Here is a 27,946-nt window from a genome sequence, read left to right as displayed (position 1 = left end):
GGTCGCTTCACCTCTCCAGATCCGGCTTTATTCATCTCTAAAGCACTGAAATTGAACTCTGAGATCTCTGCGGTCCTTACCAGAGGTAAAATTTTATGATTCTCTGTGAGTTAATTATTCAGGTCTTTTGTGGTCAAATTTGCATCCTTCATTGTTTAAAGCAGCAATAAACAAGGATAACCTCTGCACAAAATAAGAATATTCTGTAGCTTATTAGAAATAGATTACAATATTTTATAAAGAATAATTGCATGATTTGATCTAGGCACAAAGCTGAAACACTCAAAACAGAGCTATTTACCATATCTTTAAGTGTTCTTCTCGTTCAAAACAAATCCAGACACAGACTCATTACTCCTTGTAGTTCAAAGTTATATTACACTGAGAGTGCTTTGGTTAATGCTTTTGCGATAGAATGACTTTGTCTTCAGATCTGCACTGCTTCTTGTCAGCTCCCACAGCAAAGCTTGCTTCTCTTACATAAACAGAATGGATTTAAAACAAAGGCATGGCAGTGTCTTTTTCTGTTGCATAAATTTATTTGGTTGCATGTTCTATCTCACTTCCCCGGTATGGGGTCACTGGCCTGTGTTTCAATTTTAATTCCTTCACAGATGTTTAGAAGACTAATATTATCCCCAGAGCCTGTCTTTGTATAGCTCAGGGGACAGTCTGTCTTTGGATATTTTAACCTTTCTTTTCTGAACCATCACCAAGTGCTTTGCCTGTGGCCCAATCTCTTTGGGCTAAATTTCCATACAGTTGTCTGCTAGTAAGTATTTAAGCTAGTACCCACTCAAGGGCATTTGATGCATGTACTCAATACTAAAATCCTTGGAGTGAAAGGATTTTAGGGCAATAAATGCCAAAAGTGAATGCCATAAACAAAAACAAGTCTCCTTAGGAAAAAAAAATGAAGCTAAATGTCATTGTAAATATATTGATCTCTCAGAGATTCACTTAAGTATTATACATGAATATAGATTGGGCAGGTAATATGAGGATAGAAAAGGTGACCTGTATTTAAATTTGAGCTTCCAGGAAGGTTATTTCTCTCTCCTTAGCCTCAGTTTTCTAATTGAAAAGGTGGAAATTGTTGAACTTCATATGTGCTTTGTGTAAAGTGTTAATAAGAAGGATTTATGTAGAGTTCCTGGTACAAATACGTTGTAACTCAGACATATTTCTTAAATATTGGTTCCTTTCTCTTAGAAAGCTTTTTTGGGGGCGTATTTGGGGGGGTTCTGGTACCGGGAGTCGAACTCAGGACCTCGTGCTTGCTAGCCACACACTGTGCCACTGAGCTAAACCCCCAGCCCCAGAAAGCTTTTATATAAAACAGGAAGCTGCTATTTTCAGGTTTCAGGTAATAGAAGCCCACAATTAACACCAGCAGAGCAAAATTTATGACAACCAAAGAGATCCAGAGATGAGAGGCACATCTGGTTCCAGAGGTCAGCAATATCACGGTTAGATGCTGCGATACTTTTAGTTTTTCCTTCCTCACTACAAAGTGGATGAAAAGTTTCTGGATGTGGCATTCACATTTAAGATTGGAAAGAGGAAATGGTAATAGAGTGTTTGCTAGAGAATGATAAGAACTTCTAGAAGTCTAGCAACATATTTCCCTTTTAATTTTTTGGGCACATTGGATCACACATGTCTGGCTCCATGCTCTTATTTGAATAACCACTCCAAAACTCATATCAAAACATAATTACTGCTCTGAGGCTATTGGAATGGGAAATTTTTAAGATATGACTTGGTCATGAGGGCTGCACCCTTGCAAATGCATTAATGTGGTCATCACCAGAGTTTGTATTAGTTATTGAGTGTTCTAGTCAGGGTCTACAGGGGAATAGATTTAATACAGGACACGTAATTTTTAGGATTATTTTACAATATTCATCCAAAGAGTCAAATGCAAAAGAGTGTGGGCAATCTTTCCACACACTACAGACCCAAAGTATCCAACTTAAGACCTAGAGCCTGTTGCAGTGTCCTCCAAGGGTCCAACTGGAGGCCTAGAGTCTATAGCAATGTCTTACCCAAGTCTGTCTCAAGGATCTGCACTGAGAAGGCCCAGTGCCCAGTGGTGGGAGCTAGAAAATCCCCTCCAGCAGGATGAAGGATTTGTGTCAGCAGGCTGAGGAATCTTCACTGGAGCCAGGAAGTGATGCTCAGGGTAAGGACCAGAGCTCCCTGCAAAGAGAACCAGAGGCATCCTCAGTGACAGTGAGGACCCAAGCTTCTCCAGTGATGAGAACAGCTGAGTTCATATCATGACAATCAGAGAGACAAGCTTCTCCAGGAGAATCAACAGAGCACTATCTTCCCCTCCAGTTCTCTTTGTATGCTGTTCATAATGATCCTCTGGTGGGCCTGCCACAGCCAGTACCACACTGATTCAGTTCAGCTGGGTGTTACAGGTTGACCAGTAGTTCATCCACCACATTGAGGGAGTGATAAAAGCAAGATGTATCTCTTGTGCATGCTCTCCTCATTTTCTCACACCCAAAATCTCTTCCTCCACTTGATAGCTTCCTCCACCTTACAAGAAGGCCCTTGTCACACCAGAGGAGGTCCCTTAATCTTAGACGTCCCAGCTTCTTGAATTGTGAGAGGTAAATGTCTTTCCTTTATAAATTACACAACCATTACTATTCTGTTACTGTGGCAGAGAACAGACTGAGGCAGCTGGGATGTGTAAAACAGGACACCATGATATAATTAAACCAGTAATGAGCGAGTGTCTGAAGCTAACATAAACTTCACTCTGCAAATAGATGTCATCTTCTTCTCAGGTTGGAGATTTAATGCTGTGTGTTAATTTTCTTTCACTGCTAAGACAAAATATCGAACACCAAAAGTTCAAGGCGGACAGGTTTATTTAGCTCACGGTTCACAGAGGTTTCAGCCTGACTCCAAGGCCGGTGGCAGAGGAGATACAGTTCATGGCAGGGAGAAAGTAGCAAAACAGATAACGGGCGAGACAGTCCTCTTTTCATCCCTTACATTGTGTCCAGTCTACTAGAATGGGGGCGGTGCCAAATCAAGCAGGGGACTGATTTAGTAATCACTCACCCTTAATCCCAGCACCGAACCATGAATCCGTCACACAGTCTAGATACAGCCACCTCTGAGAAAGCCCCACTTATGCCCGCATGATGCTTTAGGGGGACATCTACACATAGACCATAACACTGCTATCTAGATGCTACAGAAATGAAAGAGAATGAGGATTTTAGGAACTTAAAACAAAAAAGAGACCTGTGATATTCTTGGGAACACTGAGGACCCTTGTACACTATTGGGGGCCTGTGTGACTGTCCGGAGGGGCAGCCACAGACAACGGAGGCGGTGGCTGAAAGTGCAGCAGAAGAATATGTTAGAGGACAGCTTCATCCTGCTTCCCCGCTTCTTCGTTGCTGTAGATTATCACTGCCTTCTCCGTAGGACAGGCATCAGCAGCTACAGGGGGTTGGGGATGAGGAACACAGGAAGAACTGAAACCCCAGGTGGAGTGACGGAATCAGGTACTGACTGAAGCTCGCCCTCTCCCACACCCAGGGAACTTGAACTGCATCCTAAGGCAGCTGCTTATGACAGCATCAGCTTTTTATTAACCAGGTAAAAACAAAAGAATTTCCTCTTAGTACAGGGATTGTTAGATTACACTGTGTCTTCTTGTCTGAGCTGCAGGAGGCTGTATATCTGAAGAAATCAGTTCACTTTTAGGTTACCACATTTGTGTGCATGGAGTTGTTTGGCGTGCTCTCCTTCACAATCCTTTCAGTAGTCACAGGATCTGTATCAAGACGCCCTCTTTGTTTTCTGAACCCAGGGCCTTTGCACTGAGCTACAAGCCCAGCCATTTATTTATTTATTTATCTATTCATTTTTCATTTTGACACAAGTGTCATTAAGTCATTAAATTGCCTAGGGTGGCCTCAAATTTGGAATCTTATTGTCATAACTTCCCAAAGTACTGTCATTACAGGTGTGTACCATCATTCCAGCCTCATGTTTTTATACTCTAACCTCTTTCCTTCCATCTCTCTCTTCCTTCCCTCCCTTTCTCTCTCTCTCTTTCCTCTCTCTTTTTCTCCCTCCCTTTCTCATACACTTGGCTACAAGCCTATTGATTTTATTGATCTTTCAAGGAACTAGCTTTTGGTTTTATGGATTTTCTCTATTGATTTCCTATTTTCAGTTTCATTGGCTTCTACTCTAATTTTTATTATGTCCTTCTTCTTTCCACTTTAAGTTTATTTTTTGTTCTAGTGTGCTTGGTGGAATTTTAATTTATTTTAGATCTTTTTTCCTAATACATGCATCCAAAACTATTAACATATTCTAAACCCTGCTCTTGCTGTGTCTTACAAATTTTCTACATTTTGCTTTCACTTGCATTTTGTTCAAATTATTTTTTAATATCCTCTGAAATTTTTTATTTTACTTAGAAATGTGCTATTTATCCATGCATTCTGGGATTTTCTAGTTATCTTTCTATTACTGATTTGCATTGTGGTTAAGATGAAATACTATGTGTTCTATTCTTATAAATTTGCTGTGGTGTGCTTTCTGGTACAGTATGTGGTCTCTCTTGTTGAATGTTCCATGTTAGCTTGAGAATAATACATATTCTGTTGTTGGAAGAAGTACTATAAGCAATTCCACTATATCCAATTAATGGCTGGCATTGTTGAGTTCACTGAAGTCCTAACAGGTTTTCTGTCCTTTGTTTTCTGCACTTACCCATTTCTGATAGAAGTATGTACAAGTCTATAGTACCTTATTTATCTATTTCACTTTACAGGGGTTTTATTTCTAATTTTTTTGCCTTATCTACTTTGTTGCTGTGTGATTAAGTTCATACCTATTAAGGATTCTTACATCTTCTTGGAGAGTAAAACACTTTATCATTGAGTAACATTTCTCCTTACCTCTGATAGGTAGCCTTGCTTTGCAGTCAGTTTTATAAGAAGTTAATATAGCTACTTCCATTTTATTTTGATAGGCGTTAGTATGGTTTATCATATTTGATCAATTTACTTTTAATGTATATAGGTTTTTAATATGTATTTTGTAGACAATATATATATACCGAGATCTTGTATTTTGATCTACTTTAACAGTGTCTGTCATTCAAACTGATTGGTATTGTCACATTGAATATTACCATATGTTACTGTTTTCTGGTTATTGCTTTTGATCTGCCTATTTTGTCTTCTGCTCTTTTTCGACCTTTTGTGGCTTGACCACAGTATTATCACTTATTTAATTTTCTTTTCTTTTTCCCTATCAGTTCTGCTTCTTGTTTGTACCTGATTTAATGGCAGCCCTAGAGTTTACAACATGTATTTATAATCCAAATCCATTTTTAATAACACTATACCAATTCATGGATATTGTGAGTACTATGTATAAAAAGTAGTATTAATTGCTCTGTCTTGTACCTTTATCATTTCTGCTAATTCTTATACAGTATATAGCTATACATAAACATTTGTATTTATTATATATATATAAACATACATAATCAAATATATGGATAGTACATTATTTAGAACAAACATGCTATATCAATTAAGAATAAAGTTTTATTTTAAGTTTACTTATTTCTTAGTGCTCTTCTCATTATATAGACACTAGTTTATCATCTAATTCAATTTCCTTCCAAAGTCTTCTATCTTTTCTCGGTTTGTATCAAATTTTTTGATTTTTGTTCGAGAAAATTTTCATTTCCTCTTCATTACTGAAGGATCACTTAGTAAAGGTACAGAATTCTAATTGTTTTCTTTTTTCTTTTTCTGTTATATTTTAAACATTGCTCTCCAGTCTATTCTTGAATTATTTCTGAGGAGAAGTTGGATGTAATTCCTTTTTTGAAAATTTTATTAGTGCATGTTTACAGTACATAATAATTACATTTCTTGTGGGGAGTTGTTTCATATATATAACACATTTTAACTATTTTTTTGCCTCCACCCCTCCAAAGCCTCCCTGCTCCTTCCAACTTTTGCTACTCTTCTCATTTGCAAAAGCTCTATTTTTGTTTTTTTCTTCAATTCTTCTTCTTTCTTTTCATTCAGAGATTGTCTTGTTAGTTTAGAATTCCTATTTCCAAGTTTCTTCACATGTAGAAGCAGAAGCTGATGTATCATAACTTGCTCTGTAAGGCCCCAAGCCTTCCACTGTGGATTACATCCCATCCAATCTTACATAAGTCACCAGGACATAAATAACATAAGCCTGGACATTTAGCAATTTCCAAGTATATATTTTCAGAGGGCTGCTGTCCCCAGGAAGTCAGGAGTTCATAGATGATAACAAGATACTTATCAATGGAATGTAATAAACCAAATAAAACATATTAAGTAAAGCTGAGGTATTAGAACACAGAGAACAATAAATTATGCTTAATAAATATATGTTCAAAAAGCCAAATGGAGCAGAAATTAGTAGCCGTCAAAGGAATTGAGTGGGAATGTTTTAATTACTTAAATATTTATTAAAATAATGGAAAAGAAAGGTGGCTAAAGAACAAACAGTGAATTTGAAGATTGGGGGAGTCTTCCAGAAGTCAGAAGTTAGGACAAACATAAGAAAATGCTAAGCAATTGTTATAGAAAAAACAAAACAAAACAAAACTGCAGATATGACAAAGTCAATGGTCTTGAGAAGGGGAGATTATTTTATATTATGTGAGCAGGTCCCAGTGTGCAGAGAGAGCAGGGAGAAAGGTGTAGAGGCTGCTCCTTGCTGGCTTTGAAGAAGTGGCCAGCAGCAGGGATTATGAGGACTTCTGCGGGCGGGAAGGAAGAGCTTCCTCCCCAGAAAGAGACTCTATGGCACTTTGAATTGGGGCCAGAAACATGTATGAGACTTTTGATTTCCAGAACTATAATATAATTAACCTTATTATTTTTAAGCCTCCAAAGTTGTGTGATTTGTTATTTATTATAGGAACCATAGGAAATAACCTGAATGTATAGAGGATTGGAGTAGAAATATTAACCTCTTAGAGTTAGAAAAGCCTGAAAAAGTGAAGACTCAGTATACTTATTAAAATAGGAAACATTCCTAAAAATATTAGGGAAAAATTATCATAGTTAAAAACAAAATATTTTCTAATTGAAATTATAAAGAGAAAAATAAACAGAACAGAGAAATATCTGCAATGAAATGTCTGAACTTCTTTAAATTCTCAAAAATCATCCTATAGATTGTCCTTGCTACCTACATTACAACAAATTGATAAATTAATATTTAAGTGATAGCTTCAAACTGTATTACTTGTTAGAAATGAAATCACAATTTTTAAAAAATAACACATATTCAAAATTATTTGATATTTAAAAGTGTGTACCTCATTCTCTGAGACATAGCTAACCATGCTTACATGGACACAATAACCATAATTATGTTTAAAGTACGTAAAAAGATAAGCAAATGAATTAAGCACTTCAAAAAGAAGTTGGAAAACAGAGCAACAGAGGAAACCCATTAAAACATAATTTAAAAAAAAAAAAAAGATTGCTGCGACCTGGTGAGATAGTGGGGCTCTAAGGGGGGATGACAGGACATTAAGAAAAAAACTATAGACACGTACTAAAAGGAAATCTGGGACCAGGTGGGACCCGATCTAGCTGATGGACAGACAAGCAGCATGGTCTGCCTCTTTATTTATACACTGTAAAATGGAGAAATGGGGTGTGCCACAGGGCCAAAAGTGCAAGGTCTAAGTGTTTCGCTGAGAACCCTGAAATTGAAACATTCTCAGAAGTATCTGTACTATAGTTAGCAGGGAAGATCACCAAGGCCAGATACCTGCTGGACTGGCCTTGCTCTACTCCCAACAGCTTGTTTACATGGCTCTCCTCTGGTTCAGAAACAGCTCTGCCACTTTCCACATTGGTCCCTTTTCTATTTCTTAGTGGCAAGTGATGAGCAGTCAGTTGGAGGTGTAGGAGCTGTGTTTGGAGGACTCTGCAGAAGGCCTTTCCTATGGAAGGCCATTTTATTCTCTTTCTACCAGGCCCCTGCAGTGAAGTTTCTGTCTGTGAAGACTTTTTCATCTTGAGCCCTTTTTACTCTGAGTGGAGTTACTCATTTAGGCTAAAACATTTCTAGTCAAAGGATTTTAGGTCCCTATGTTTAACAACTTAATCCTCTATAGCCCATTAACCCGTAACAGTATTTGAATTTCTTTCTATAGCTAGCTTATTATTCTGCCATTATTTTATACATCTTATATTTTTCTGCTGGGTGTTTAAGACTCAGTTAAAGTGAGACATGTATTAATTAAAATTATTCTCTTGTTATCTATCAAGGTCAGTTAAGTCTTCTCAAGAATTATCTTGGAACCAAATACAGTGCCTCTCAGTTCTTCTGTCAGGATCAGCCATCTGGATGAGTTATGGTCATTGCTTGACCAAGTGCTTTCTGTGAAAGCTTAGGAGACATTTCTCTCCTGGTGACTTTCCTTAGGCACACTATACACTGTATATCTACCTTTGTGGTGGTCCACCCTCTCCTTGGTCAGGAGGTTGTGTAACACACCAGGGTTGTAAGGTGTCACTGAAAAGGTTTCCTCATGTCCTGGGTCATTGTTGACCACAGATGGAAAGGGCTAATATATTGGCTGTCCTCTTAGCCCATCCATCTTTCTAGTTTTTTGTCTCCAAACCTCAGTTGTTGGACATCCAGAAGAGAAAGTTAATGATATTACATTGTAATGGGAACAATGAGCTTAACTATTATAATTTTATCTGGCTATCAAGCACCTTGGAATATAAAGTATAGGCAGAGAATTGTTATTTTTTACCAACCATGGGTGCTGTAGTAGTTGAATCCCTTTACAATGTTAAGACAACAGTTATACAGCCTTTCTGGAGAAAATGTGAAATCAAAAGCCATACATAATATTGCAGCATGACAATCATAATGACATTTTTGTAACACATGTAAATTTCCATTTTAACATAAAGTAGCCTTTTGTAGTCAATCATTTCTATTTAGTACATAAGAAACTCTCACCTAATTTGTTTTCTTTTAAGGGGATGTCATTGAAGTGTGTAACATTTTTTGAACTGTTTAATGTCTAAGCATTTTTAAGTGTAGTGCACATGCATAGCATATGTATCACACAAGCTTTTGTTAAAATATTATTGACTGATGACCTCACTTTGGCTTGCCCTTATCACAAATATCTGAAGCACAAGAGAAAGGCAGATGTCTGAATCTGAAAGAAAAGGCTTATCATCATGAACAATCCCAGTTTTATTATTTAAAAGACCTGTACATCTGAAAGGCATAAATACATTTAATACACCATGATATTAGCAACAATCAGTTGTCATAGCTGTATGAAAACTATCTTTAAAACAGAAAACCTTGGGGCTGGGGATTTAGCTCAGCGGCAAAGCGCCTGCCTGGCAAGCGCAAGGTCGTGAGTTCGGTTCCTGGTACTGGAGAAAAACCAAAAACCAAAAACAAACAAACAAACAAACAAACAGAAAACCTTAATGTTTCATTTTTAGAAAATTTAATCCCTTAATGATGACCCATGTAAACATATCACAATAATATATTTTTAACCACATTTATTAGGATGTCTCCCATAAGGTTATAGAGATCATCAAGGCCTCTCATTAACAAACAAGAACTGGATAATTGTTATTCCAGGCAGCTGCTTTCTTGTTCATCAATTGGAGTCCTGTCCAATAATTTCCTCCTCACCCTAAGGGACTTTTGTTTAATTATCTTAACAATTTCTGATGACTTCTAAAACCAGATTATATCACTTAATACATTATATTTTAACTGTGAGAAACTCTCAAATCATAATACAATAATAAACAGTAAACAATTATATTCAATACACTTATAAAACCAGTTTTAACATCATTTTGGCCAGCTGGCAACTTTGGTGAAAGCACATCGGACAAATGCTTTAAAAATCCAAAAGTGAAAAATGAAGAAAAATTTGTTGAGCTCAAATAATACAGTTATTTACAGACTGGACATGCAGACTTACAAAAAATACACACACAGTCAAACAAACAAAATGCATAGGACAAATCTATTTTTCAAATCGGAGTGCATGCATATATATTTTTGGCCAAATTGAATTAGAATTTAGAAATTTGTAACTATACATGGACTAGTCAGAATTTTTGTAGATCAATTAGCAGAGTGCTCTTATAAGAAAAATTTGGAAGAAACAAAAAATACATTTGCTTACAAGAATATTGACAATTTTTGTGTTCTTTTGTAGCTTTCAGCTCGGTCATCTCCACATCCTGTCACATACTCAGACCTTCCTTTCATTCTATTTGCATTTTCTCTGTAAGACTTAACATAATTTAGGTTAATAATATTGCTTACATAAACTTCCTTTGCTGGTGCCTTTGATTTATCTTTCACCCAGACACTCACTGCCCCCCTTGCTCCTGGGTTGCTATGACTACACCCAAACAGTTTGCTGTCCGCTGCAAATGCTGCAGCCATTTGTGATGTAAAAGTAAGAGTATGCCTGCAAAAGGTTAGACGCCTTCAGCTCAGGATGACTGAGCCTTACAAAGGTGAACTATGGCTGTTCCATCAGCTCCAGGACACAGGTGCATTTGCCACTGGGTGCCGCAAGCCAGGGTACAGAGTCTGTGTTCCCCACTGTGGTGGACACAACACAAAGCAGGCATTTGGATTCCTCCCACCTCCTTTGTGTGGGCCAATGTCCAGGCTCAGAGGCTAAGTCTTTGTCTCCCACCTTGCCTGAGCCTGTGTGCGCTCTTTCCTCCCCCGTCCGGGGCCTGAGACAAGTGGCAAGAAGAGAGGAAAGCACTGGATTGTCCCTGTTAAACAACCCTCCAAATCTGTAGGGGTCTAGATAGATCTGTGCTGGTCTGCCGTTTACTCGGCCTTGCTCTGAGCTGCTTTCCCACCTCCTCCCATGTGTGTAAACTTGCAGTTCCTTCTCTTGGACACAAACAAACAAACTCAAGAAATTTAGCAAACTGTGCAGTCTTAAGAGGCATCCCTCTAACCCTAAGAAAAGCTTTGAACATTTCAATATACAAAGAACGAACTCTAGATCCTGAATGCCCCATACTTTTACACTCAGCAATTCCTCAATGCACTCCATACCTTGATCTTACCTGTGTGCACATCCAGAACATCTCCTTGTCTCCACTCACTGAGTTCCCCATTCTTAGGCTCCACAACTGGGCACCAGCTTCTATGACCTGCCTAGGTAGCAGGATCCTGAGAAAGGGTGGTGGGAGATTAAGAAAAAACTATAGACACACATTGAGAGGCAAGTGGGAGCAGGTGGGAGCCATCTCTCTGATGGAGAGGCAGTGACAACCCAGCATGTTCTGCTTCTTTATCGATACACTGTAAAATGGGGGAGGAGCATGTGACAGAGCCCAGAGTGCAAGGTCTCAGTGTTTTGCTGGGAACCCTGAATGCGAAACATCTCAGAGCTATATGATATAGTTAACAGTGAAGAACACCAAGTCCAGACACCTGCAAGACTGGCCTTGCTCTAGTTCCAACAGCTTGTTTACATGGCTGGCCTCTGGCTCAGCCATGGTCCACTCTCCACAAAAATAAAATCCATCTAGGCACGGTGGAGTATGCCTGTAATCCAAGCACTTGAGAGGCAGAGGCAAGATTGCTGTGGCCAGGCTTTTCTATATAATGAATTCAAGCCTGTCCTGCATTACAGAGCAAGACTCTATCTTTAAAAACAAAACAAAACAGATAAAGTTGGAAAACAGTGAAATAAATAGGAGAAAAGACTAATCAAATGCCAAACTGATTCTTTGTAGAAATGAGTATCTTGTTGATAAAGCTTAATATGAAACAATAGAACTTATGTAACTACACAAAATACATACAAGTTGAAATACATAGATATAAAATGTTGAAAGGCAAAAATCATATTATAAACTGTACAATAACAATTTTAAATGTCACAATACCAGTATTATTAAATTCTAACAATGAGATAAACTGAAGAATACAAATGTGTTACATTTCATGTATTCAGACAATAAAAATCCCAGATAAAAGATAACCTAAAGGAATCTGCATTTGTGACTAAAAACTTGCAAATCACCATTGTCTTTACCAGACACTGAAACAGACTCACATGCAGGAAGGATGCATGGGAAGTGATTCCAGGAAGCATTGCTACGGACATAAGACTGCAATTCAGAGGAAGAGAGGCTGTGATCTCTGAACAAATATGATACCTGGAATTATTTCACAGGGAGTACTGGGACCCAAAGTAGACCCTGTACCTTAGTGTCACCTCCATGAAGAGCACAGGTGTGTTGGTTTGGGGCTTATTTTGCAAGGGGAACAGTATAATATAGGACATGTATTTTATATGATTATTTATAATAGTCACCCCAAGAATGATACACAAGAGAGTGTAGGAAATCTGTCCACTCACTAAGACCAAGCAATCTAGCTGAGGGCCTGAATCCCACAGAAATGTCCCGCATGAGTCCAGCTGAAGACCTGGAGCTCGTAACAGTACCTCCCATGAGTCCACATGGAGGCCTGGAGCCCATAACAATATCTCATGCAGGCCTGTTTCATGGATCTGCACTAGGAAAGCCCAGAGGCCAGTGGTGGAATCTAGAAAGTCTGTCCCAGCAGGATGAAGGATCTGTGCTAGCAGGCTGAGGGATCTGCCCTGGAGCCAGGAAGTGACTCTCAGAAGAACCAGAGCTCCCCTGAAAGTTACCACAGCCATCCTCAGCAACAGTGAGGTCCCAAGCTCCTCTAATGATCAAGATGGCTGAGTTCCCATCAGGGAAGCCAATGCAGAAATCTCTAGGAGACCGGCGGTGCACCGTCTTTCCCTCTAGAGCCAGGAAGCAATACTCAGAGTGAGGACCAGAGCTCCCCTCAAATGAACCAAAGCCATTCTCAGTGCCAACGAGTTCCTGAGCTTCCTCAGAGGATGAAAACAGCCAAGTTCATCAGGAAAGCCAGCATGATGAGCTTCTCCAAAACAACCAACAGCTCCTTACAGCTTCTACCAGCTCCCAACAGCTTCTCTCAGCTCCCAACAGCCTCCTTCTCCTTCTCCAGTTCTGCCTCTTCTGCTTCTGGCAACAATCCTCGGGTGGGCCTCCCACACCCAGCACCATGCTTACTCCTTTCAGCTGGGGGTTATAAGTTGACCACCAGTGGTCAATCCACCACAACAGTGGTTTGGTTATTTACAAATTAATCTCCGCCATGTATTGGTTGAGGGCTACTATCTATAGTTAAAATACTGCAAATAAATCAGTGTTTCAGAGCATTAAATATTACTCAAAATAATCTGACCACGTCAATACAATTTAAACTATATTGCAGCTTGAGACAATGTCCAATCTTTATAAAAACTTGCTGTCTTTGTATACAGAAACATAGGAGAATACATATGTTAAGAATGCTGTCTTCAGCTTTCAACATGATTCTAGTTTTGTTTGCTGTGTAATCCAGTGAAATTTGAATTTTTTGAGGAATTTTCTTTTTGAGGAAATAACACCGCTGGTTTTTAAGGAAAAATGTCCCCTGTGTCTTTCTTACAATACAAGTTTAAGCTCTCCTTATAATATTTTTACATCTGAGTGAAATTTGGCTTAAGTGAGAAAAGTTGAACAGCCAAATCCTTTCTTGAAGATACAAGCAGGCACAATGCAGTCTTTGAATTGGACTGCTGAAATGTTCCCTTCTCACGAAGATCGCTTACAGCTGGTTCTATTTTCCCTGCAATGCCTCATTAGCTCAGAACACACTTTTCCCTAGATATATATAAAAGTGCATCCCTAATTAGACTTCACTGGGGTGGTCTGACTTACTTGATCCATTCAGAAAAACAGAAGAAAGATTACCCTGAGAGACCAGAATGAAAGACAGTGAAAATTACCATGGTGATTTAAAGCTTTGGGTCAGGCTGCGTGGAATTTTCAACAATCCTGCCTCAATGCTAGAAAATAAGTAGCACTCAGCAGCAATCATTCTCTTTCATTTTATTAAGTGCTTTTGAACTGAGATATTGTTTTATCTTCTGTGGGATCATTTTGTTTCTGACACCACTCTACCCCACCAAATAAAATAACACTGAGTTCTTTAGTGGTAAATGGTCTTGGGCATGCAACATTTCATTTGGGGATGAACCATTTTCCAGGAGGTTACTGACATTCTTTATGAAGTGTTCTTCTTACCTGGATTGCTACAGAGGATCATTTTTTTTTTCCTAGAAACATCCACATCCGCATGAAGTGTGTACAGAATTCCCTGTCCTGATTCCACCAATATGCATAACATTGCTTTTTAGTTTTTTATACATTGGACTTAATTCTCTACATATGTGGTTACACTGACCATGGCATGTATAGCTGTTTTCATTATGAATTTAGGATTTACATATGAGAAGTACAGTCTGCACACAGGAAAGTGTAGTGTTAAAAAATTAAATAAACAATTCACTCAATTTGAGCATAACAAATTAATATGTTCTTAGAGATTATAGAATGAAATTCAGTGTAAAAACTGTGTCTCAAAATTCCTTCCCCAAAAATCTTTTTACTTTCCTAACATGTTTCTACGGAGTCCCTCAAAAAAATGCTATGCCCACAGGAGCATTGTCATTCTGCTATGATATCATTCTACCTCTCTGTAATTTATTCCAACATTTTATTATACACATTAGCAAATAGAACAATTATAAAAACATAATTGAGTACCTACTATACTCTTCTTTGTTACATGCTTAACATTTTGTTTCAGAACACATATCTGTCTATCTGTCCATTTATTGATCTGTTGTATTTTTATCCATCTCAGAGTGAATAGCAGACATCAGTATACTAAATTCTTGAGTATGTTTTTATCATTTGCAAGTTAATAATTGGATTCTATAATGGCAAAATTATCATAGAGTATACTATTTAATCCCCTTTGTATTGTACATCTTTGATTGAAATTATTCTGGTAGTAATACAGATAAATATTTTAATTTGCCTTAAGTTTAAATAATGTAATTTATAATTACAATGGTGCAACATACTTTCTGATTCGGTTACTGAGATTTAATTTCTTCCTAGAAATCATCACTATATTTTCAAATAAATACTTTATTATTGTCTACCCCTAGAGAAGAATTTATGTGTTTGTAGTTTTGAATGTTAAATAGTAGCAGTTAAAGTAATTACATGAAATAGAAATCCAAGATAAACATGAGAGAAAAGTCAAAACTTTAAAAAAAATAGGCACTTAGTGAACACTTACGTTACTGAAAAATTTCAATGTTCTATTCATTTCAAAAAAATTCAAAAGTTAATTTACATACTTTAAGTTTTATGTTTCAATTATAATATTTGGGACTTATAAATAACTGTAATAATAAACTGACCTCATTTTATAATAAATAGAATATGTTTTATTTATAAAATACTTATATGCATATTATTTATATATGTATAAGCTTATATAATTACTCTCAGATAGGATTCATTCATTTTTCTTTTTTAAAAAAAAACTGTTCTTTTGAGGCTTCTGGGAAGATAGTGGAGTGATGAACAGCAAAAAAGAACTTCTCTGAGATTTAGTGTCCAGATGCTGGAATACAACAACATGAAGAAGAGAAGAAGAAGAGAAGTGTGTCCCTGGGACCCAGGAAAGATCCAAAGCTAGAATTGAAACCCATGGGGAGAATGAAGAAAGTGACTTCAGCAAAGTAGGATGTGGGAGGTGGTGCTTTCTCCTTGAACCCAGACTAACTGCATACGAGGGATAGCTCAATCCTGTGGTCACATGACAACTAGTAGTGACCTCAGAGGCCTCCATGGAGAAATTGTATCAGGGGAAGGGAGCAATGGACATAGTGGACTACAGCGGCTGGTGATTTTTTCAGATTCAGATGTCCCCCAGGCAAGGGTGATTGGCCAGTAACCTTCTTAGAGAGGGGCCAGCTGAACTCAGAACTCAGAACAGCTACAGGCTGGCTCTATGTAGGAGCTACCAGTGTCAAGGTGAGTCTTCTGAGTTCAAGTTGGCAAGAGGTCAGGGGCTGAGCTGAAGTCAGTGGAGAGCTAATTTCAAGCTGGCAGGAAATACATGGAGCATTACAGGCTGAACAAGTCAGGTTCCAGCCTCACAATCATAACCCAACCTGAACTTCAGTAACTAAAGATACAAGCTTCTTGGATTATCTACGGCCCCACCATAAAGCTACAGCTTGCTTGCTGTGGTAATTAACTTGGATCTAGACTACCTGCCTATATTATCTCTCAGTGAAAGCAGAAACAGGCCTTGAAGTTGACTTTTCTATTTGAGTCTTTTTTTCCTTCTTTTCTTGTTTTTATTTTTGTTTTTTTCTTGTTTTTATGAATGTGAACATGCTTTCTAATTTTTTTCTTTGTTATTGTTTTTGTTTTGTTTTGGTTTTTATTTCTTCCTTCTTTCTTTCTCTCCTGTCTTTTTCACCAATTTCCCAAAGTTTGCAAAATCCTCCTTTGTCCTCCAGCCTTGTTTCTAATCTCTTCCTCTTCTTCCATTTGTCTGTTTTTCTCCCCTAAGCCCTTTTAAATTTTCCCCTTAAGGTAAAATTGGCATATTGAGGCTTATTTACTGCATACAATTTTTGGTTTGTTTTAGATTTTGTTATGTAACCACTAATCTAGTTGATATAGTTAAAAAATTGATAGTGCTGTTTGTCATTTTCTGGGCTATGTTTGATGTTATTGTTATTGCTGATTGTACTACTTTACTAAGGTGATGTAATTGTTCTAATCAATTGTTCTTCCTGGTATATGAAGACTGAGATTGCCTAAGGGCCATAAGTAATACGGGTCAGTGCTAGAGAACCAGGGGCTGGGTCAAGTAGGTAACAACTCCTCATCCCCAATAAATAGAAGAGGTAGGAACCTGAAACAGATTCAGAACCCCAAATCTTGCTTGGTCTGGTAAATATCTCCGAGAAGTAGTCATTTCCTAAGGGGTGTAAATGCTAGCAATGAAGTTACTCATCACAAGCAATTTACAAGCATCAACCTAAGACTTAAACAAACAACAAAAAAAAACAATAGAATATGAGAAGACACTTAAACCAAGTTTAACCCAATTCCTAGCACACCACAGGCAAACCCTGGGGGCAATGAGGTGGAAGAATTTTAAAGCCACTCAGCTGGACTTTCTAAAGTGGTAAGAGCAGAAGTAACAAAGCAAACGAATGAGGCTCTAGAAAAAAAGCAAATCCGATATAATTTCTCAGATAACTACAGAGATAGTGAGCACGATGAAAGACATGCTTAGTAATTCTAGAGCAGATATAGTTAAAAAATAGAGGAGATTAGGAAAATGATGGAAACCATGAAAGCCCAACCAAGGAAAGAAATTAAATCTATGAAACAGATTCAAACAGAAATCCAGGAAATTAAAAATTCCATTGAAAGTATATGCAGCAGAATAAACTAATGTGGGGACAGAATAAAAAATACAGAAGATAGGACTGTGGTTAACAAACACGGAAATAAAGATTTCATAAAAATAGCAAGGGACTAGGAGAAATCAATCCAGCAACTGCTAGATGACAAAAAGAAAATAACATAAATTGATTCAAGTCAATAAAAAAGGAGGAGACAGCAAAAATGACATAAAAAAAACTGTTCACAGAAATTATGGCAAAAAAATTCCCAAGCAGGGAAAAGTAAGTTGACATACTAACTATATTGGAGTGGTGAGGCTTAGAGAACTCCAATTACCCATGACTGAAATATATCTAAACCATGGCATATAATAAACAAGATTCCACAAATTCAATACAAATAAATAATATTACAAGCTGTTAGAGAAAATAAGCAAATCAGCTATACAGGAAAGCCTATCCAAATCACAGTATACTTCTCTACACAAGCATTTAAGTCAAGGCAACTTGGGATAAAGTATTTCAAGCTTTAAAAGAAAACAATCTCTAACCCAGATTGGTGGACCTTGCAAAATTATCATTCAAAATCAATGGAGAAATAAGAAGCTCCCATGACAAAAAACAAACAAACAAACAAGCAAACAAAAAACCACCGGAGGAAACTCATGACAATGAAACTAGCACTCCAAATTTTCTTAAAGATATTTTAGAAAGAGATAATGCAGACTACAATTCCAACAACACTAACAGAAAGAATTTACCAGGCAAGACAACTGAACGGGGGAAAGAAAGAGAACCTACAATAGGAAAATAATATGAGAAGAATAAACCAATACATATCACTTATAGTCATCGATGTGAATGGTCTCATTTCACCAATCAAAAGAAACAGACTGGCAGAATGGATCAAGAAGCAAGATCCAACAATTGGCTGCATATAAAAAACACATTTAATTCAAAAATAGACTCATAGAAAGAAAGTCAAGGAATGGGATACAATACTCAATGTGACAGGAACCCAGGAAAAAGCAGGGGTAGATCTTCTACTTGCAGACAAAGTGGATTTCAAGCCAAGACTGATTAAGAGGGAAAAAGAAAGTCACTACATCCTTGTGATGGGGAAAAGTTCCAAGAGGAGTAGATAACAATCATAAATATATATGTGCCAAATACCAGTGCACCCAACTCTATAAAACAAATATTAATGGAAATGAAAATCAAATAAGCACTAATACAGTGTAATGGAAGACTTTAATACTTCATTGTCACAAGTAGACAGATCAAACAGACAAAAAAATTAACAGCAACATTTCATAACTGAGTCCGACTTTTGAACAAAGTGATTTCATTAATGTCTACAGTGTTCTACCCCACAATATCAGAATACACATTCTTCTTAGCTGCACACAGGACATTCTCCAAAGTAGACCACATACTAGCTCATAGAACATGCTTAAATAAATGCAAAGGAATTGAAAGTGCCCCATACATAGTATCAGACCATTATGTAATAAACTTGGAAATCAATGGCAAAAGAAACCACAAACACTTCATAAACACAGGGAAATTAAATAGCATCCTCCTGAGCAAACAATGAGTCACAGATGAAATTCAAGTAGAAATTAGAGAGTTTTGATAACTAAATGATGTTGTCAACACAACATACCAGAACTTATGGGACATAATTAAAGTGGTCCTATCAGGGAAATTCATAATGGTGAATTCCCATATCAGGAAAACAAAGTGAACTTAAATAAACAAACAACTCAAATAAACACCCAGTGTTGAACCTCCACCTTCTGGAAAAAGAAGAGCCAGTTAAGCTCAAAGCTCACATGAGGGAAAGAATTGGAAAGATCAGAGCAGAATTTAATGCAATGGAGACTAAAAAAGCAATACAAAGAATCATTGAATTGATGACTTGAGTCTTTGAAAGATTAAACAAAATTGTCAAACCCTTAGACAACCTTATCAATGAAGAGAAAAAACTCAAATCTATACAATTAGGAATGAAAAGGGTGAATCACAACACATTTCCAGAAATTCAGGAAATCTTCAATACCCACTTTAAGAACCTGTGTTCTAATAAGATGGGAAACAGAGAAGAAATGGACAGATTCCTGGTTCATATGAATTACCAAAACTGAAACAAGAAGGTATAAAGATCTAAGTAAACCAATATCAGTAAATGAAATTGAAGATGTAATTAAAAACCTACAAAAAAACCTGTTCTTTTATTCCATGTATGCAATAATATATCACATTGTCTTTTTCAAGGTAAACAAAAATTATATATTCTGAAAACTATTATGGGATACAATTAATTGTGCTATTTTTCCTGGAACATGATAATTTTTTTATTTGACCTTTCAGTGCTATTCCCAACAAAGTCGCTTGTGAGTCATTACCTTTCCATAAGACACATTGTTGGTTTACATCTTGCATGGCTTTTCTATTCTGTTAGTATTTACAGTTCCTGGTATGTGGGGCACCCTTACATGCTACTATAGACATTATGTCCAGTGATACAAGTCTGTAGCAGTGCTTTGAGTAGGTATTTCATCCTGAACTTGGAGCACTGATCTTAGAAGTAGAAGTCCTGAATTAGATTTTTGGTCTCATCATCATTTATTAAATAGATGATGTTGAAGAACTCATGTCATCTCTTTGAGTCTGGTATCTTCCTCCTTAAACTATTATAGAATTAATATACAAAAGCCATGTTATTATTATGATAATCTTATAATATGTGTAAATATTTTGTGAAGTTTAAAGTACTATGTAAATTATTATTTTTATATTTGATTCATCTATTATTAAACTCTAGAAAATATTGAGATAATGGATATTATGTTGATAAAGGCCTAGAGAAAGCTATGTTAGATGCATCTAAGAATCTCTAATACATTAAAACCTGATCTAAAAATTACATTTTAAAACCAGTTAATATTGAAATACATTGGGTAGAAACAAATCAATAAATGTCTTTAATCATTTATAATATAAAGTTGACCAAATTTTGGAAAGGTTATGAAAAATATTTAGTGTGATACAATGATATCTAAATCAGAAGTGTGATGATAAGAGATGGTGATTCAAGTTATAGTTCCTAAAATATATATACATGACTACGGTAGGCAAAATCTTGAAATGGTCCCCAAGATGCTTTGCTCCTGATGTATGTATGCACCTTTCTGTCTTCTACATGAAAGACAAGACTGTAAACATGATAATATAATCATGTCTTCTATAATCAGGTTTTTAATCAACTGACATTTGTTTAATTAAAAGATAGATTATCTAAATAAATGGATCCATCCATATCAAGGTCAGACAGAAGTTAGAAAGATTCAAAGCACACAGGACCGACAAAGGAGGCCTCATGGTAAAGCCTCTAAGAGAGGAGAGTTCCCTCTTTCTTTCCTCTCAGCAGCAGAAGAATGGGGGCCTTAGCCTTATAACTGCAAGCTCTGAATTTTCACAGTCATCAGCTGAGGTTTAAAAGCACCCAAGCTCTAGTTAGTAAGGCAGTCCAACTGACCAGCGATTTTATTTATGAGACCCTGAGTCAGCACCTGCCTGAATGCCTGGCCAAATAGACTGATGACATATTTGTACTGCCTTGATTAAGAATTTATGACATTTATATGAATTTTAATCCAGTACTATCAATGAGAGAAATTGTGTCACAAATTTTGAACTGTTCATGTGAATATAGTGTTTATCCTACATGCAAATGTAAACAAGGGCAAGAGTATCACTTCCTCTTTGAACTTGGTGGACATGTGGGATCTCAGGGCCCACTCAGACCTGCTGAACCATCAGGGATATTTCAACAGATACTCGGCTCATAATTCTTTCACATTAAAGGCATAGAAACATATTTCCACCTATTAGTTTTTAATAATAAATATCTCTAGATGTCTTCTGCTGGTAAGTATTTATCCTACTCAGGAAGCATTAAGATACAGCTCAGGTATATAAAGAGGGGATTGGATAAGGAAGTTAAGGGAAGATCATTTACATCATCTTTGTTCTGATGTCAGAGATGAGTAGCTTAAAACTATATTGGTTTTGGTAGCTATAACATGTAGTGTGGAAATTGGACTCAACTGTAATCACATATAAATAGTATAATTTTCTTAACTTTGTTAAAAAAAAAGATGTTAAAAAAGACATAGAGAGGAGTTAGCACCACTCACCATGTTTCATAAACTTGGAGGGCAATTTTAATTAGACCTCTTTAAAGTCCTACTGAACTGAACTCACCAACTGTCAGGGATTAAGTATACGAGTTTTTCACAGACCCTTCTAGGAAATTCTACTTTTCAGATTGAAAATAATGGCCTTTTGAAATCTAAAGTAACATTGGGTTCCTTTGTTTGTATAATACTTTATAAAGGTAGAAAATCAATTCAAAATCACTGGCATTTTCAACTTCTGAGTTTCACTGCCATTGAACTTGTTTATTGACATTTCTTGGTGGGCTTTCATTTGTCCATTTTTTTATAAATGTATTTTTCTGAACTTATGTTATTGGGGGACCCTCATATGCAACTTGTAATGTTACAATCTATTACATAACACTTAGTGGATCCAAAACTGGATTCAGCTAAAATAATTTAAATAGGCATAAAAGGCATTAATTATTAGTAAATGCATTAAAAATTATAAAATGCTTTTATATTTAAAGTTCAGAACATTAAGAAACAATTTATTAATCTAATCCAAGCATAACAACATTAATCTTTAATCATGTTCAGGATTGTTTTGTTCAGTTTTTCTGCTGGTGTAACAAAATGTCACAAATTGTGTAATCTATGAACATAGAAGTTTATTCAACACATTGTTATAGCTTGTGCTTTCTTGTTGTGTCATAACATAGATGAAGGCAAACAAGGGCACATGAGACCGAGATGGCAAAAACTAATCCAGTCTTGCCATATTGGCATAAATCCACTCACGAGGGAAATGCCTCTGTGCCTTAATTACCCCTTAATATTATTACAATGGCAATGAATTTTCACTGCATTTTAGAGGAGACATTCAAACCACAGCGCCCATGTATCAGAATGGAATAGAAAGAATCTGGGTGGATTCTGGGTAGAGAGAAGAAGAGATGTTATGACAAAACCTTATGCAGACCAGAATTATGGCCCTGTTGTTATTCTGTGTAAAGACTCGTCATTAACAGTGGATCTGTTTTGGAAGGTCCGGAGTGATGTGCTTCCAGGTGGAATCAGTAAAACAGATCATGGCAGTGGAAACAATAAAGGACATCACTAAGGTAAGTTAGAGCTAAGAAAAAGAAAGTGACAGATGATTCTGTACAACAGCAAGACCCTGTTCAGGTGGTTTCAGCTATGGAATGGATTCACTTAAGGTGGGACAAAAGAAAAAGGGGCAGACTTCAATTTCTAGAAAAATATCAGAGAAATACTGATTTATAGCTACCAATGAAATATTAGGAAGATAAAGCTTGGGATTTTTTTTTTTTTTTGTCTTTTGAGGTAGGGTCTCATTGTGCAGTTCAGGCTGGCCTTGAGCTCACTTTGTAGCCAAGACTGGTCTCAAACTTGCAAGGATCCTCCTGCCTCAGCCTCCCAAGTGCTGGTATTACACGCATGCATCACCACGCCTGGCTGTAGCTTGGGATTTAGAGTGTCCCTGAATTATATTATGAATCTATTTCAAGATAGCTGTCAAATTTCTTCTTTTATTTTAAATACCATTAATTTCTTTTAAAAAAATCCTTCATTTTCATGTTATCCTGGATATATTTGCATCATTTCAGAAATGACTCTCCCTCTAGACAATATATGAGTTTGGAGCAATTTACTTAAAGTGAGTCAGTTCTTTCCTGGAATATTTGTTGGGAGAACAAGGAACTCAAGTCAAACTGTTTTCACATAGCTACAGTAGCTACATTTATGTGTGGAGATTGTTTTGCTATATCTTTCCCCATGTAAAATTATCTGCAAAAAGAGGATGATAACATTTTGGAGGAGTGTTACAATGACTAAATGCATGCATTAACTACTTGATTGGGTCATCAAAGGCCCAGATACTTGGTTTAATTTTCTATCTGTGTATATCTGTGAGGGTGTTTCTAGAAGAGGTTAGTATCTGAATCTGTAGACTGAGTGAAACAGATTTTCAACCCAGATTTAAACTTTGGTGTCCTACAAACTATTAATGCTATGCCAGAAAAGAAAAAGCACAACGAAAGTAAATTTGCTCTCTACCTGACTGGTTCAGTTAGGATATGAATATTCTCCTGCCCTCACACTAAGATTTACACACACTATGAGCCTGGTTTTCATAACTTTACATTTACACTGGAGCCATGACATGCACTTTATTGGTTTTCTGCATTGTATACACCAGGTAGTGGGAATTATTTGGCTCCATGATTGCACAAGGTAACATGAATTATAAATCTTTGTCTGTCTGTCTGTCTAACTATTGTTGTTCTGGAGAATCTTGGCTAATACAAGTAATGGAAGATGTAGTAGCTAAATTGTGGAAGCAACCCAAATGCCTGTCAACTGAGGAATGGATATAAAAGTTGTGGTATTTTTATACAATGGAATATTACTCAGCTGTAAAGAAAGATAAACTTGAGGCCTTTATAGGTAAATGGACACAACTTATGAGACCGTACCCATAAGTGAAATAAATCAGACCCACATGTGTAAACACCTCATTGTCTCACTAGAGTAAGAACCTGAGAGAGTGAATAAAATCTAGGAAGTAAAATAGATATAGTGAAATCAAACAAAACTGCTCAAAAGGAAAGAGTAACTGGGATGAAGGAGGGGAGAGGAGAAAGAAGGGAAAATATGTATATATGTATATACAAGATAGCTAAGATAATTGTACTACTGATTTATATAGATTTATTGAAAGGAACAGTTTAATTGTTTGATCCATCTTACATGCCTCTATTTATTTATCTGAGTAACCAATTTGAAGATACCAAACTGTAATACAACAACCATTGTTAATTTCCTGTCACCTTATCTGAAGTTCTGCCTTGCTTGTATTGCTTTTGTGTTACTTTGTCAATGTATGTGTATTTGTTAATGTTTTCTTTATCTTTAAAATAGAAAAATAAAAATGAGAAAAGCATCAAAGTTTTCCTTTGGAATATGACCTTTGGTATTTACTGAAGTATCTATGTGTAGGAAATGAGTTTGACTCTGGCCACTCTTCATATGCAGCTCTAAATTTCTGTTCCACACACTGGTGTTGCTCTTGTTCAGTGCCTCACACACTCCACAAGCACATTTGCAGATATTCCAGAAAGTACATGGTGTTCCTCAGATATGGGAGGCACTCATATTAATAAGTTCTTACCATAAACAATGATGTACATAGTCATGCGTCCGTGAGTGATGAGGCCATGTTCTGAGAAATGCGTTTTTAGGTGATATCTTCACTATGTGAATGCCATAGCATACACTTCCATAAACCTGTAGTACAGATTGCCACTTGACGCAGCCTCTGGATGTAATCAGGAGATATGGTACATGTGAGATGTAGAGGTTGCTGGTAGTGTAACATGACATACTGTTTTATTGTGAGTTTTTTCAGCTGGTGTACACTCTATAATAATGATAAAAAGTACAGTTAAATACATGGGCAGTTGTTATTTATTATCATTATCAGAAATTATGGACATATATAATGGTATGTACCGTACTTTCATAGGCCTAACCACATAACAAGTATTTTTGCACTTTTACTGTGGTTAGACGAGTAATATGTTGTGCCTCACTTTATGATGACTGCGATGTCATTACAGGATAGGAATTTCTCAGCTCCACCACTATTTTATGGGAACGCTGTTGGATATACCATTTGTCATTTACTGAAACACCATTGTATGACCCATGATTATATACTAATATGCATATTTATAGCACATATTTTGAAAAACATTTATTTTTATGTATACCTATGTTATGGTTTAGGTCTAGATGTCCCCCTAGAGCCTCACACAGTCATGGGGAGCAAGCTTTTGTTAGGTGGCTGAATCTAGAGTCTGTGATTGATTCATGGTTCAGTGATGAGATTTTGTGTGTGAGTGCTACACCCTCCCTAGGCTGAGGAATTGGGTACATAAGGGACAGGCCTATGTCTCTCTTGTTGCTTTTGGTGTTTTCAGCTGCCACGAACTGTTGCTTCTTTCCATGTGTCACCCTGCCTTGGAGCCAGTGGATGATGGACTGAACCCTCTACAAACTGTGAGCTAAAAAATCTTTCCTCCTTTAACTTTGGATGCTGAGTATTTTGTCTCAGCTATGAGAAAAGTATCTAAGACAACACAAAGCAAGTATATATATATTTTTGAAAACAAAACAAGTAGCATTAGATGAAGTCAAATACACATTTGAAAATACATTCAAATTTTTGCTTTGAAATTTAGTGAACAGTGAAGTATAAATATGAAAGAAATTAAGCTATAAATTTGAAAAAGGGTAGTTATAATACTTATTTCAGGTTTTTAACTTCTAAAATATGTATCATAATTTTATTTTGAGTTTAGAAGTATGGTATCCCCTATCACAAAATGAAGAGAAAATAAGAATTTCCTCATTTCTAATTTGTGCTTGCATCTGTTTCTGAAATATGGATAAATTTATTTTTATAGGTCTTATGAGGCTTTTTAACAATCTTTTTTTTTTTTTTTGGTTTGAATTTGTTTCTATTATGATCATTCCCCCAATCCTCTAAAATACAGAAAATATACACAGGCTGTGATGAGAATTAAGATGTCCAATTTGTTCAGGAAACAGTATTCTGAACAAATAGGAAAAGTAATTTCGAGATAAGGGCATGACAGAGATTGCCTTGTTTTACGCGGTGTCAGCAGCAGTGAATGAGGAAAGTTCTACACAATCATGAAGGAGTTCTGCCCTGAGAAATGCCTGGGGACCTAACAGAGCATCAAAGTATAAGCAAACATTTTTCAGTGACTGCATAATGTACTAGTTAAAATCTGAGACTCCCTAATTAGCACATGCATATAAGGAATGATCCTTAGGATGAAGAAATAACGGTGGGTAAGAATACATGCACATTTAGTTTTTGTTTGTTTCTACTAAAATAAACACCATTTAATACGAGAACACAATGAAAAACTCTCCTGTCTCAAGAACAAAAGATAGAATTTTAATTATGCATACTCCACTGATAATTAATTTGTCATTGTTATTGGTTATAAATCATCAGAACAAGCCCTACAGCCATGCTGAATAAGCTAGAAATTTATTATACTTTAAACGGAAATGTAAATGTAAGATTTTTCAGCGAGGTATCTACACAAATAATTTGTTATTTGTTCACTTGTTTATATACTTTCCAAATATTTACTGAGTAGCTATGGTGCCATGACCATTTTCCTTTTTTATTAGTACATATTAATTACAGAGTAATGGACTCCATTGTGGCATTTTCACACACACACACACACACACACACACACACACACACATTATAGTAAATCATATCTACCTCAAACCACAACTATTTTGTATTTTAATACATAAAACAGTGCATGTGACTGTGTATACACAGAAACTCCAGTGTGTCTTTATGACATCCTAGGACTGCCAGAAAGTTCTGTCTCTCGTGCATCTCCCGAGAGAGCAACTCTGCAAGACAGATGTTATGTTTTAGTTTCATTTTGTGTTGTAAACAGTGTAGGATACAGGTATAAATTTCATGATGCATCTACCACGCACAGGTGTGTTTGAAAATGATCCCAAAATTCTGAAAGTGCTTTTTGATCAATGTGGGACTTAAGAACGTAGATTATAGGGAAACTTTCATCACCAATAATGTTTAATTCGAGTTCTGGAGGGACTGTACTCTCTTTTGGGTTCTTATTTCTAATTTTAATAAATTTAAATTTAAATATTTTTAGAGACACAATTCTCTTGCTCTATCTGAAAATATTAATATACCTGGGTTCCATTTAGGAGTGCTTATCATACTCCATATTCTATTCTGAAACCTATGAGGCTGTCAGAATCTTATGAGGCAGGTACTTTAATATGCATTTTACAGAAAAAGACAGATGATACTGATCGGATGAAAAACTTCCCTAGATGCAATAGCTAAGAAATTTTGGCAGACTCCAGACTCCATTAAGTTTTATGACCCTGTTATCATGCTGTCTTCCTTGGAGATTTAGTGGTATTTGAGGTACTGATAGATGTTTGCCTAAGAAAGAAATACCCAGACCTGCCAGGATCACTACTCACCTATCAAGGTCTCAAGGGACATCTGTGAATAGTAACAAAAGGAAAGGATAGTAACACAAGAAAAATCCCTTGATTATTCAGTACTCTACATCTTAATGATGCACCACAGAATTCTTAATAAACTGAGGTAAAATAGAATGTTGTATTTAAACTCTAAGTAATAGTTATAACGCAATATCCAATAACAGATTCTTACTTTGCCAAGCTTGCTGCTTAGCAAACTTAGCGTTATGCT

The 27,946-nt window shown here is 36.5% G+C and overlaps 1 long non-coding RNA gene across 2 annotated transcripts; it reads left to right on the top strand.

Moving 5' to 3' along the window:
• LOC102015235 lies at window positions 1-25,692 on the top strand. 2 transcript variants are annotated; one of them, XR_001234839.1, is made up of 3 exons: window positions 1-85; window positions 22,652-22,727; window positions 25,611-25,692. It is a non-coding gene; the product is annotated as an uncharacterized LOC102015235 (long non-coding RNA). The 2 variants fall into 2 exon arrangements; XR_261677.1 differs by lacking the exon at window positions 1-85 and adding an exon at window positions 3,542-3,630.
• The last annotated feature ends 2,254 nt before the right edge of the window (window positions 25,693-27,946 follow it).

This window comes from Chinchilla lanigera, unplaced genomic scaffold (genome assembly GCF_000276665.1).
Source record: "Chinchilla lanigera isolate Chin_1 unplaced genomic scaffold, ChiLan1.0 scaffold00034, whole genome shotgun sequence".
NCBI lineage: Eukaryota > Metazoa > Chordata > Mammalia > Rodentia > Chinchillidae > Chinchilla > Chinchilla lanigera.
This window is presented reverse-complemented; position numbering and strand designations above follow the sequence as displayed.